This window comes from Maylandia zebra, linkage group LG6 (assembly GCF_041146795.1).
Source record: "Maylandia zebra isolate NMK-2024a linkage group LG6, Mzebra_GT3a, whole genome shotgun sequence".
NCBI classification, from domain to species: Eukaryota; Metazoa; Chordata; class Actinopteri; order Cichliformes; family Cichlidae; genus Maylandia; species Maylandia zebra.
Window position 1 is genome coordinate 12,116,990 of NC_135172.1, and position 12,446 is coordinate 12,129,435.

The window sequence follows — 12,446 nt, forward strand, 5'->3', positions numbered from 1 at the left end:
GCTTTTTCACATCCTGATCAATGTTGTTGTCAAGTGTGTCTCATATACACTATTATCTCAGTCACAGTACAGCATGCATGAATCACAGTAGATACACAGTAACGCAAAACAGCAGGCAGTCATGTATGTGTCGTCACTGTTTTGACTGAGGCTAGCTCATACATGGAATGCAAGCAAATGCTGCATGTGTGTGCAGATCCACACAATGTTTGTGGCTGTAATGTGACAAAATGTGGAAAAGTTCAAGGGGGCCGAATACTTTTGCAAGCCACTGTAGTACCACGCTCCAACAGTTTTGCAAAAGCTTCCCTGGAGAATCATGGAGAAAATACTTTTAGTTCCAGGAAGGAGCTCAAGAGGTCTAAAGTGTAAAGAGTAGACATGTTGACAGATGCTGGCCAATATCCACTCCTAACCAGGTCCTTTAAATCAGGGCTGCACTGCTGCTGCCATGTTTGACATCTGTGTATCGCCTGGTGCACATCATAACGTCCTTGGACCAAAAAGAAAAAGAAACAACATGAATAATACACCACTGCCTTCACAGATGACTTCTGTTAAAGCAATACCATGTTCTGATTGTACAGCAAGGGCAGAAAACATGCTCCATCACACTATGTTCAAATCCATCACAGAAACCTAAATAGCAGGTTGCTGTTTACTATTAATGTCGATTAAAATCACGATTTTTCCTGCTGATACTGTGAAGTTTACGCAACCCACAGGAGCAGTTTCAAAGCTTTACTGTTGGCAGAATGCGAGCTACCAAGAAAGAGAAAACCACTTAAATAGATTCTTTCTAACTGGCTGTAGACACATATGAAAACCAAAATTGAGTGAATCTCATGAGGAAATATCTTGTATATTGGTGCAATTTTGACCGTCCACTCTAATAATACATGTGGTTGGAGCAATGGCTTTAAAAACATCAATAACACTTTCTCTGCTGTGGAGTGGCTGATGTTCGTGATGTAGAACATCACAATCCCCACAGAACCATTCCTCTGGAAGACACTCTCTGCACATAGACAGGACTTTGAACAAATTCAGCAAAATTTGAATAACTGAAAGTAGTATGCACTCAGATCCAGCCACTCTTGACAAAGGTAGCAGCTTCTATTTTGATATTATAGCTCCGGGTGGCTCAGTGTGCTTCACTATGAGCTGACGGTTAAAAGGACATTTGTCAAACTCATGTGGTTTTATAATTATTAAACTTCTCACACGCTCAAAGACATAAATGTCAGCCAACAAGGCATCGCTCATCAAGCTTAGCTCCATAGAAATGTATGTTATTGACACTTAATAACAGCAGGGTGAAGACAGTGGCAACACAGAGGATGGCCAACAGCTTCTGTGTCAGTGAGACATTTCAGCTGGTGTGGCCGTGCTTCTTTCCAGCACTCAGCAGCTTTCTGCTGCCAAAAGGACCGTGACACTGCCCTACTTCTTTGAGCCTCCGGAGAATGACATCAATCCAAAACAGCAGACAGCCTTTTCAAATACTTTTCTCTAAAGAATGCAAATATCAAGTATTCTTGCTCCCCTTTCTTTCTGATAATGTCACTTTTACAAATCCTGTCCCATCAGCTCTCATGGCTGGTTTGGCTTTGAGGGTCGGGGAGGACAAAAAGCTATTAAGGACCTTTTGATCTGCAGTCCAGTTCTCCTCTAAAGTATTAAGGATGAAGCAACAGTGCTCCTCTTTGCTATTCTGAAATGTGTGTTAAACACAGTGTAGAAGGTAAGTAGAAGCTTACACAGCACCATCAGCCATCATGCTAAATTTGCATCTTCAAAAGTCAATGCAGCCAGACTCACACCTGATTATAAATGTTCAGGAGACACTGTTGAATGTTTAGTGTTAACTTAAATCACTCATCATTTACAGCATTACAGAGTTCGGGGTTATGGGTTAGCACTATCATGTTACCCGTAACTGTATTAACTATGGTAGTAACTTAACTAGCAGTGTTGGTCAAGTTACTTACTTCCCCCAAAAGTAATCCCCTTACTTTACTGATTACTTATTTTCAAAAGTAATTAATTACTTAGTTACTTTTTAAAAACATGATTTATGACCTGAATAGGTAATAACGCAATAGATCTTTCAGCCCAATTCTACTTTTTCTGCATCATCCATCATACAAAATGTAATCAAATGGAAAAGTCTGTTTTTAAAACTTGTTTTATTAGTTTGAATCTTTTTACTTTATGCATCAAGCAAAAATTAAATTATATGCAACATCCTGACTAGAAGAAATTTGTGGAGGAATCCGCGAGTCTCTCTGTGAATTTCCAATCCCGTAGTAGCGTACTCGGTGCTTGCTCTGAAGTTAAGGGTTTTTTTCACTGTAAAAAGAAAGTTTCTAAAAGTTTTTGTCACTTTTTACGGAATCAAACTCAAAGTAAGTTCAGTACTTCCACGCTTTAAACGCTGCACGGTCATACTCTCTCTGCACTCCTCCATAGATTATCCATTCTTGATCTGCACACAGCTGTTATTGTCATGAGGCACTCTGGCAAAAAAATTACGGTTTTAGTAACGCAGTAACGCAGCGTGCTTATGGGAAAGTAACAGTAATCTAATTACCTTTTTGCAATAGTAATCCCTTACATTACTCGTTACTTGAAAAAGTAATCGTGTTACTGCCCATCTCTGGCTGTGAAACACTAATAAAAAATGATTAACTCAAGTTTTTGCTGCTAAAGTTGGTTCCATCAGCTGCTGAATCACAGGATGTACTTGGTTATAGTCATTTGTGCATTTTGGGTTGCTTTAAATAAATAATGATGTGTTGTAATCATCCAGATCTAGAAGCTTAAACTGCTTTTTCACGTGTCTGTAAATGAATTTCTTTCTTATCATTGGTGTGGGCTGACACTTGACACTCTGTGGCTCCTGATTTGTCTGTTGTCAAGGTCTCACCTCAGTGTGATTCCTCACGTTTTGTCATGATTAAAGGATGAATGGGAACACAGCTTCAGTCACTGTGTTCACTTCCTGATATGTCAGAACTGTGCTCACATCACTCACTTTTTTAACAACATGACACACTGCTGTAAACAGTGTGTCACGTTACTTGAAAAAAGTAATCGGATTACAGTAACGCGTGGGCAGTTAATGTCTCTGTTAACTAGTCATGATAGAAGCCAATATTTCTGTCCAAACATGGTCGGAATATGTTTCACTACAAGCTAACATTTACAGCATGACTTTAAGCTAGCACCATAAAGACGGTAAAAGACACTGTAATATGTAGAAATGCATGTGAAAAGTGTTATATTAGCAGTGGTTGTGCTACTCCACACAGCCACTTTAACATTACTGACACTGTATTTCTTACCTGTAAACAGCAGGTCTTGTGTGATAAAAGCTTGTGCAGAAAGTAGCAGGTGTAGACTGGTCCATAGCACTGTGTGAAGTGATAAGATGTGAAAGGACATATATAGGGTACCTTAAAGGGCGGCTTAAAAGTGTTTCCCTGAGCTTTTACTTGCAGCTTGATATCTAAATAAATGTAAATAAATATGAATGAAAAAAAAAAGCGGGAAAAAGGAGGAGCCCGGAGCTTCGTCTTTCGCTCGGCCTACCCCGCTATAGCAGACGGACCGTCAGAGACTCGAACTTGGCCGTTAAACTCTGGGGTCTGAATGCTGGCCTCTTAAGGCTGCGCACCACACAGCAGGCCAGAAGAAAATAGAAAAAAAAGGACATTTATCTTCTGTTGTTCAACAATTTTTTTTTCGTTTTTTTAAATCTATTTAGCTTGTTGTGCAGTATTGTTCCACACAAATGACACATGGAAACCTAGCTATTTTTTTATTGGCTTTCACAAAATGGGACTGCCAATGTTGGAGGTGTTACTGCAAAGTCTTCCTGCTAGCCGGAAACCTGCTGGCGGCGCCACTATGTTCTCAGCACACTCTTCAGCGTCAGCTTTGTTGCCTGTTTTCGGCACACCTACCTAGTCCCACTCATCCACTTTATCTGCTCATGGCAGATTTACCCACACTGAGCACTCCTTGGATTAAGGTAAATTGAAGCAGGTCATTATAAAAAAGACACACAGTTTATCATCTTATCCTTGTGCAACACCTAAAAGCACTCTGTTCATTTGTTTGCTAGATTAGCCGCTAGCATACACACACTGTGTTAGAGGCTTGTTGCTACCTAGTTAGCGATGCTACACACCTGTTACTGTGTATTTTTCAATGATTCAGCACTCCTTGGATTTTTAGACAGTAATGAGATCATGTGCACACTCCACAGAGGTCCAGAGTCCAAATGTGACCTCTAGCACCAAACGCTTGCTGCAGTTCTTGGTGTCAGAGGTGACACATAAGGTATCGGGTTTCTGTGCGATTACTTTTTCATATAGGACCAAGTATGTTTGGATAGCGTTTTGCCCTTGAAAACTGCCGTTGAATATTAGACATTGTTGTCTAATGTTATAAATGTATTGATGTGAAAGGTGTAAGTGTGACAAATATGGAATAAGATAGGAAATCAGAAAGGAGGCAAATACTTGTTCACAGGGCTATAGTCTGTAAATGATCTTTTGGCTATAGTAGATCTTTTACTTGTTCCTTTTTTAATTGTTTGTTTAAAATAGTTTTCTCTAGGTTAAGGCGTACGGTCCAGGCCTTCAGAGCAGTGGTCTGGCTGTTGGAAAACCCACTGAGTTCACAGTTGATGCCAAGCAAGGAGGAAAAGCTCCTCTGAAAATTATAGCCCATGAATATCTGGCTTTGTATATGATCACAAATATGTTAAATATATTGCATGTACCGTATTTTTCGGATTATGGGTCACACTTAAAATCCTTTTTCTCAATAATCGACAGTGCGCCTACTTAAATCTGATAGAACTAATCCCTTTTCTTCTGCACAGGATGTTGAAGGTAATTCTGTGGATGTCCAGGTTAAGGATAATGGCAACAGCACCTGCACCTACACCACACGCAAGCCTGTGAAGCACACTGTGATGGTCTCCTGGGGAGACGTTAACATCCCTGAGTAGGGATGGGTATCGTTTAGGTTTTATCCGATACCGGTGCCAAACCGGTACTTTTGAAACGGTGCCGGTGCTTAAACGGTACTCAAACCGGTGCTTAAAGAATGAAGAACACAAACTTTGTCCAAAAACCTCTCGTGTTCAGCATTGGTCTTACGCCTTTATTTATACCTTCATGGTACATGGTGAAACACACAGATAAAGCAGGAACTTAACTGCACGCCCTTCACTCGTGGGTGGAGAACATGCAGTTCCAGGAACTTAATCTAACAATAACAGCTGGTTTTCACAACTTATTGTGGTTAATGCTTTGTACGCTATCTATAAATTCAAATTCAAATTTTATTTGTCACATACACAGTCATACACAGTACGATATGTAGTGAAATGCTTGGATAACTGCTCGTGACCTAAAGAAAACAAAAAAGGAAAAGGCTATGAATAAGATAGGAAATAAATATGAAAAATTAAAAGGGTAAATTTAACTAGGAAGGAATAAAATATAAATTAAGGTTAAAAATGAAATAACTGTACAACACACTGGGAAAGAATAAGATAAAATATATAAATTAAATTGAAAAATGGCAAACCTTCTGTTGCTATGTGCTGATAACTAGAATATGCTTAAAGAAACTGACAGAAAAACAACTGCTTTATATGTGCTGGGAGTCAGGGAGTGTGCTCTCATGATAATTAAGTTTTGCACGTTCCTCTGACTGCTACAAGCATAAGGGAAATTTAAACATAATACACTCATATTTATTTCGCTGAAGGCATATATTCATAAAAGATAAAAATACTGTAACACAGATCGTTGAGCAGATCGTGTGTTGATCTGAGTCCTGTGATTTCCAGTAGTGATTTATTCCCATAACAAAATCAAATTGTCCTCTGCTGCTGTGTTGTTGCACAATGAAAATGATGGAGGTTTCAGAAACAGTCCGAACCTGGTTACTGTCTCAGATATGACGCTAGTCTTATCCTGCCTGCTTCTGTGTGTATATATGTAATATGCATATCCACATAATTATGGATTATTACAATTATGATATTTAATAAACACACACTGTGTTTTAAAGAACATACATTAAGAAACTGATTGTATTAAATTTTTATTTCAAATAAATTTCATTATATTTATAGTCATCATTTTATTATAGATTAAGTGCAAGAGTTGTTAAGTGTGGATAAATAAATAATAGTTTATTGCAATAGCAAATTGCGCCTTGGAGTCCTGAGGCACTGTGCAGGGCAACTAGGAAGTGTGTTCTGGACTCACTGTTAGTATCCACTGATTTAGTCACTGATCAACCTTCAGTCACGTAGGAGGACAGAGCTTCATGTTTATGGGATTAATGTGCAGTTTCATTGAATCCGTATTTATCTGTAAACAGGGTTCACACGGGTGCTTGAAATATGTGATCTTCGGTGCAGTTTTCCTGTTTTGTGGGGAAGAAAGGCTTTTTAAGCCAACCTAAGATGATTCGTTTTCATTTTCACATGGTCTTAGTGAGGTGATGCAAAGTGAAACATGCTTTCTGTGGGTTCTTTTGGCCATGTGCTGGGAAAGCTTGAACATGGACCTTGAAAGTGCTTAAAAAGTGCTTGAATTAGAGCCAGAAAAAAGCGTATGAACCCTTGATTTGGAGGTGTTGGAGTCTGAAACCATGTGATGACTGTAAGCTCTGTGATTTATTACCTGATGGACCAGCAACACCTTCACTGTGTTTAAATGAGAATGAATCCAGCTTTACTTTAATATAGACGGCAGTGTGCAAAAGTCTTGTGCCCTCGTTTCTTTACATTTTGCAGGAGAATTGGAAACGGGTGCAGCAATTTTTGTAGATCGGACTGCGTAGTTGTGAACTGAGTTTTGTAACTTTGTAAACCGAAAGATCAGAAAATTTCTAGTCATTCACATTTATTTAATGGGCTAAATTAAGTTTTGTCTTCAGGTCCTGGGATAATGGAAGGCGGGAGGGATTTGCTCAGATTAAACGGTTCTTCTTTCTAAACAAAAAGCGTGCAGATTCTGGTTTCGTTGTGTAGAATAAAATAAAAAAAAATGTTTTGACCTGGTTTAAAAACGTAAACAAATGGAGAAATGTGCTTATGGACGTAGATCCATCGATTATTCACTTTATTCAGTAATATGTGGCCTCATTAGTAAAGAACTGACCTGCCTTGTGTACTGTAAAGCACATGTACATATATTTCAGGATCACTGTAACCTCAGTGGCTTGAAATAAACTTTATTTTGGAGTTACATATTTTGATTTTGGGCAGTTTTCTTTACGAAACAACTGTTTCTGGTCATTCACATTTATTTAATATGCTAAATTAAGTTTTGGGCATGTGTGGCACCATGATATAGATGAATACATGAAAATTGCAGCCCCCCCCCCCCCCCCCCCATTTTATTTTTATGCTTCATGCTTCCTTTTGGGGAAAACTACTGTTAGTGTTTATTTTGCTGCAATATAAGTTCCGCCAGCAGAGGGCGGTCGAGTCTACGGTAGTGCAAAGTCTACGCTGACTGTAGACGGTTACGTCGTTTTCATTGGCCCGGAGTCTACGGTGAGCGTAGACACTGTAGACTCGGGCCAATGGGAGCGCCGAATCCCACTGTAGACGACCAATCGTCTGCTCGGCGGAAGTTGCGTCACCAAAACAACAACATACGGCGGTACAGCGAAGAAGCCGGCAAGTCCGCTATTCTTTATGGAAACTAGCATTTCTTTTATGTTTACAGTAAGTTATCGACTCTAAGACGCTCCTGGATTTAGCTGGAAGTACACGACGCCACGCTGAATACATAATTTAACCTTTTTTAACTCCATTTTATAGTCTTGGTATGGCGACACCGACGATTCGGGTAGTTAATCCAGATGCCCCTGCACATCGTCAGCAGGCGCTACTTATGGCAACCAAAGAGGCACGTTACTCTCGGGTGAGAAGTACGGTCTTCCCCAAACCTCCACAGGAGCTGCTCAGCCAAGTCACTGCCTTGACTCACGCAGAGAAGCTTCTTCAAGCCGAGGGTATCCACGCGCCTTTAAGTCAACAGTGCCTGGGAAAGCTGGTGGTGCCATTTGATCTTTACAATTGATCTTTTAAAAAACATTACAGTCAGAATCAAGTTCACTGATTGATTGTAGTGCTGTCTTTGTGTTTTACTGATTGCTTGCAGTGTTGTCCTTGTGTTTCACCATTTCATTTATTTTAATAAAGTGTTTTGTATTACAGTAACAGTGAGTTGTGGAATAACTTAATGAATGAATGACTTGGACTTACTGACCTTCTTTGAATCAGCATCACTATAGTCCAAAAGGCACTGACAAAACATACAAGCATAAATAAATAAAATCTATAGAAAGACAAACATGTTGTATATTTTTTTATTAAGTTACACACAAATAGCATACTCTGCCAACAGGTTTAAAAGACACAAATATGAAGAAACATAACAGACCTGAACCAAAGAAGCAATGTGTACAAGCAGGTGGCAAAGTCAAGTTCATAAAGTATTTGTACAACACATGTCTCTGCAAGAGCTTCAGTGTTTACTGGAATTGATTCTGAAACACTAACAGAGCTATTATCTATCTGTTATGTCAGTCAAATTTCCCATGATGCTCTTGGTTGAGATCTGGTGACTGTGAAAGCCATGGTATATGATCACACCATTTTCATAATCAACTATTCACTGACACTTCTTCAAATACTTTGTCACAGGACAAACATAATCTGTCATAGCAAAAGTGCACCCTAACATGGCAGCAAAGTGCAATGTCTCCCCATCTGGGGGTCAAGAGTTCAGGGTATGCCTTTAATTTCTTGCCTGTCTGTAAATGACAGTACAATGGCATGAATAATTCTTCACATTTTACCAGTATAAAAGTAAAACAATTACATGGTCTCATGGGGGCAACATAAAAGACTCCTCTTATGGATAGTCATTGCACATCATAATAACACAGAAGAAAAGAGAGCTATTTGTTTTCAATTGCTGTTGATTTCAGGGGACTTTCCAAACTGTTTTGGTTCAAAAGAGCCAAAGGATAATCATCATCACTATTGGCATAACAACTAGATGCTTTAATTGTATGTGCACTGATAATGCTTACTGTCCTGTCATTGTAAACCAGTCAAAATACATAAATAACACATTGTGAACATGGTGAAGACCACAGACAGCAGTACAGGTGTCAGGTGGGATAAAGGAGATGGAAACATCACCTGATGAAGAAAAAACAGACAACAGACTGAATGAATGAAAGAACGCTTCTTCATTGCACATTTTCCACCAATCACAAGCCTCTCCTTTCACTCTAGACTTTTGACCAATCACCAATCAGGATGAATTGCACTACTGTACTGTGCATCCCCATTCGCGGTGTCTCGCTAGAAGAGTAGTGCAGAGCTGGCGCACCAGGTAGTTCCTGATACCTCCTGTTTCTCTGTTTTTACAGGTATGCTGGGTTCCAAATAATACATATGCGATAGACAACAGTAGCAATCGATCATAAACGTAAAAGCGAGAGAGCCAATTCATGAGCTTGAGGGTTGATAACGGTGAATCGCCACCAGGTGTTGCAAAATTCACCTTTGTTAGAGGGAAGTCACCTTTGTTAAATAGCAAAGTATTTAAAAATGAATTTCATTATGTATGATCTGAGCATGCGCAGAATGATCCACAGCGCTCTTTGATCCTTTTTAAAAAAATTATTATTAAACTTTATTGAGAAACAGTATACAGAACGTGTATACAACCAGAGCAAAATTAACATATGCCAGGGGGTGTAATACAAAGAATTCATTCAAATATTTTGTAATTACTACAAATGGTAATAGTTTTCATAGCATTTTGTTAAGTAATCCACAAACCAATTTTATGTAACATAAAACATCATTATAGTAATATTTAAAATTAGGTTTTTGGTTACTGTTATTAGATTATTCTGTTATTATATGTTACCTTATATATGTAATCAAAGTAGTTGAATTAGAATACTGCTGTAGATCACATTATACCCTTTAAAATAGAGTGTGTGAGCTATATGTAGTGTAGTTCTCATTATACTTTTGAGTTAACAGAACATATTCACATATTAGTTCATTAGATAAATGTGCATCACTCTGTATCCTTGATCTGCTGGGAATGTGTTACACTGTTTTCTTGACATGCTTAATTGTTGAATCATGAAGAGAAGGTTGTAAGCAGGAGACTCTGTGTCTAAAGACAGGGGAGATAGATAGACCACATTCCACACCCCCACCTTACAGAAAGCAGAGAAACAACTGCCGAGGTCATAACTTAGGCGCTGTAACAGAGAAAAAATGTGATGTTTTGGCTTTTACGACTAGCTGGGGGCCACTAGAGACTATAAAAAGCTGAGCAACCCGTCACCATTTTGAGACATGTGCCTGACCCTCTGGTAGCATCTCTCCTGTCCGGACGTTGTAATGCTCTGACTGTTGAATTGTATGGAAATAAATGATTGTTGATTGAGCATTGATACACCGAGTATTGTCCCTCCTTCAGCCCAAAGATTCAAAGAATTGGGAGATTTCAACAACTTGGTGCCGTGTGACCCGGATCTTTGGTGTGCTGAGGAGGTGTAGATTTGGCCTTTGGTGAGATCGTGGGGCAAAGTGAACAGAAGGCCGGCCTAAAACAGAAAGGTAAGCACAGCCTGTTGTATTATAAATACCAAATGTGCATATTGGGCTTTCCAAATTAATCTGTTCGCTGAGTCACATGTATTTTCACAGTAAATTTGTCGGTGTCTGGTTTTTGGCGCAAGATACTAACAACATAAGTTGAGGCTGAATTCCAGTGTGTTAAATAAACTGCTTCTACCGAGATACTAATAACATACTACGTTGGACTAGTTGCAGCCACTTTACCTTCCACATTTAATTTTGTCTAATACTGGCTTCTGTAGCAATAATACGTTAGAATTTATTCTGAAGACGCGGCCATTAGTTCAGTACATTGAAGTCGAGGTTTGTTTATTTTGTTTATGGTGTCAGTGACGTCCTGGCTTTTGCCGGCTATGAAATAGAAGTTGATTTAAGGAAAAGCAGATGCTGGCTTCACGGTGCAGTTGAACGCTGGCAACGCGAGAGCGAAACACGTCCGTAGGTTTGGTTTATGATACGGCGTGTTCCGGTGGTGCGGCCGTGAAGTGCAGTAGTGGTTGGTGCTAGTTTTAGTACATTGGACAGAGGTTTGACGGTGGTTTGTGGCGTCAGTCGAGTTTTAAGGGCTGCGGTCATAATACAAAGTAAAATTTTAAGTACATAGAGCAACACCTGGTTTATGATGTCAGGTATAACTTCGGGGATGCAAGCATCACTTTTATGATGCGACTTTGCCCCGTTGTGGCGGTCATAAGCGCAGAGAAAGGGGTATTTTGGTCTATGGTGCAGTGTGCTTTAAGAAGATCTAATAGTTGAGCTCAGAGGTTTCTGTGCAAATTTCTGCTGATGAGAGGCGCTCTCTGTGTGTCACACTGATGGTGTAACGCGCTGTGTGTGTAAGGCGCGCTCTGGCCGTGGGTGAGGCGCGCTCTGAGTGTGCTTTTTGTGTGTGTGAAGTCTGAACACAGTGACAGTGACGGTTAATGTGTTTGATTAGGAGGACATTAGAGCAAATACACATTTTAGGATCAAAGGTTGATGCCTAGTGTACCTGTGGAACATTTTGCCTATGGAGTAGCGACCCTCCTGTCCAGGGACGCTTGGCCAGGACCGGCGGCGTCCGGGTGCTGAGGTGGTGACTTGGGGAGGTGAGGGCCCCCGCATAGCCACGGAAATAACACTGGAACGACCGTGTAATCACGGGTTCACATTTATTTCCGGACTAGAACAAGACACATTTTGCGAACAAACGTTGAGTCTAGATTAGTAAAGAAATATAAAAAGGTTGAATTCCTCGTTTCAGTGGTTGAAATTGTTGTGTGCCTGTCCCCTGACGAGTGTGAAATTAGAATAAAGAGGGAATTCGGAGCCACATAGAGATAGACGGGCATAATTGGGTGTATTACTCTGTGGTGTAATAAAAATAAAAAGGAGAGATAGTAAGAGGTGTGCAGTGGAGAATTATGGAGGAGTAGAGAGAGGAATGTGTTGGGAGACTGGCGTACAGTTTACGCTGTCAAGGTAGGCGTGTTGCCTGCTTATCTGTTTAACAGTGATGAAAATGAAATTAAATAAATCTCTTAGTGTGTTAATACAGGAAGCTGCGGACCTGGACCAACTGCCCCCACAAGCACAGCGGCCGAAGCAAAATTATAGGTAATGGGAACCACACCCAGCACGAATCAGCAGCTGTGAAAAAGACAGCAGCGAGGAGAGAATTAGAGGAGAAATTAAGAGAAGTTTTAACACATAAAATTGGGGCCAACGGACTTGTGGAGGTTGG

The 12,446-nt window shown here is 39.9% G+C and overlaps 1 long non-coding RNA gene across 1 annotated transcript; it reads left to right on the forward strand.

Moving 5' to 3' along the window:
* The first annotated feature begins 7,480 nt into the window (after positions 1 to 7,480).
* LOC143419150 (uncharacterized) lies at positions 7,481 to 8,266 on the forward strand. The gene is made up of 2 exons (XR_013099126.1): positions 7,481 to 7,768; positions 7,865 to 8,266. It is a non-coding gene; the product is annotated as an uncharacterized LOC143419150 (long non-coding RNA).
* Positions 8,267 to 12,446: the final 4,180 nt, after the last annotated feature.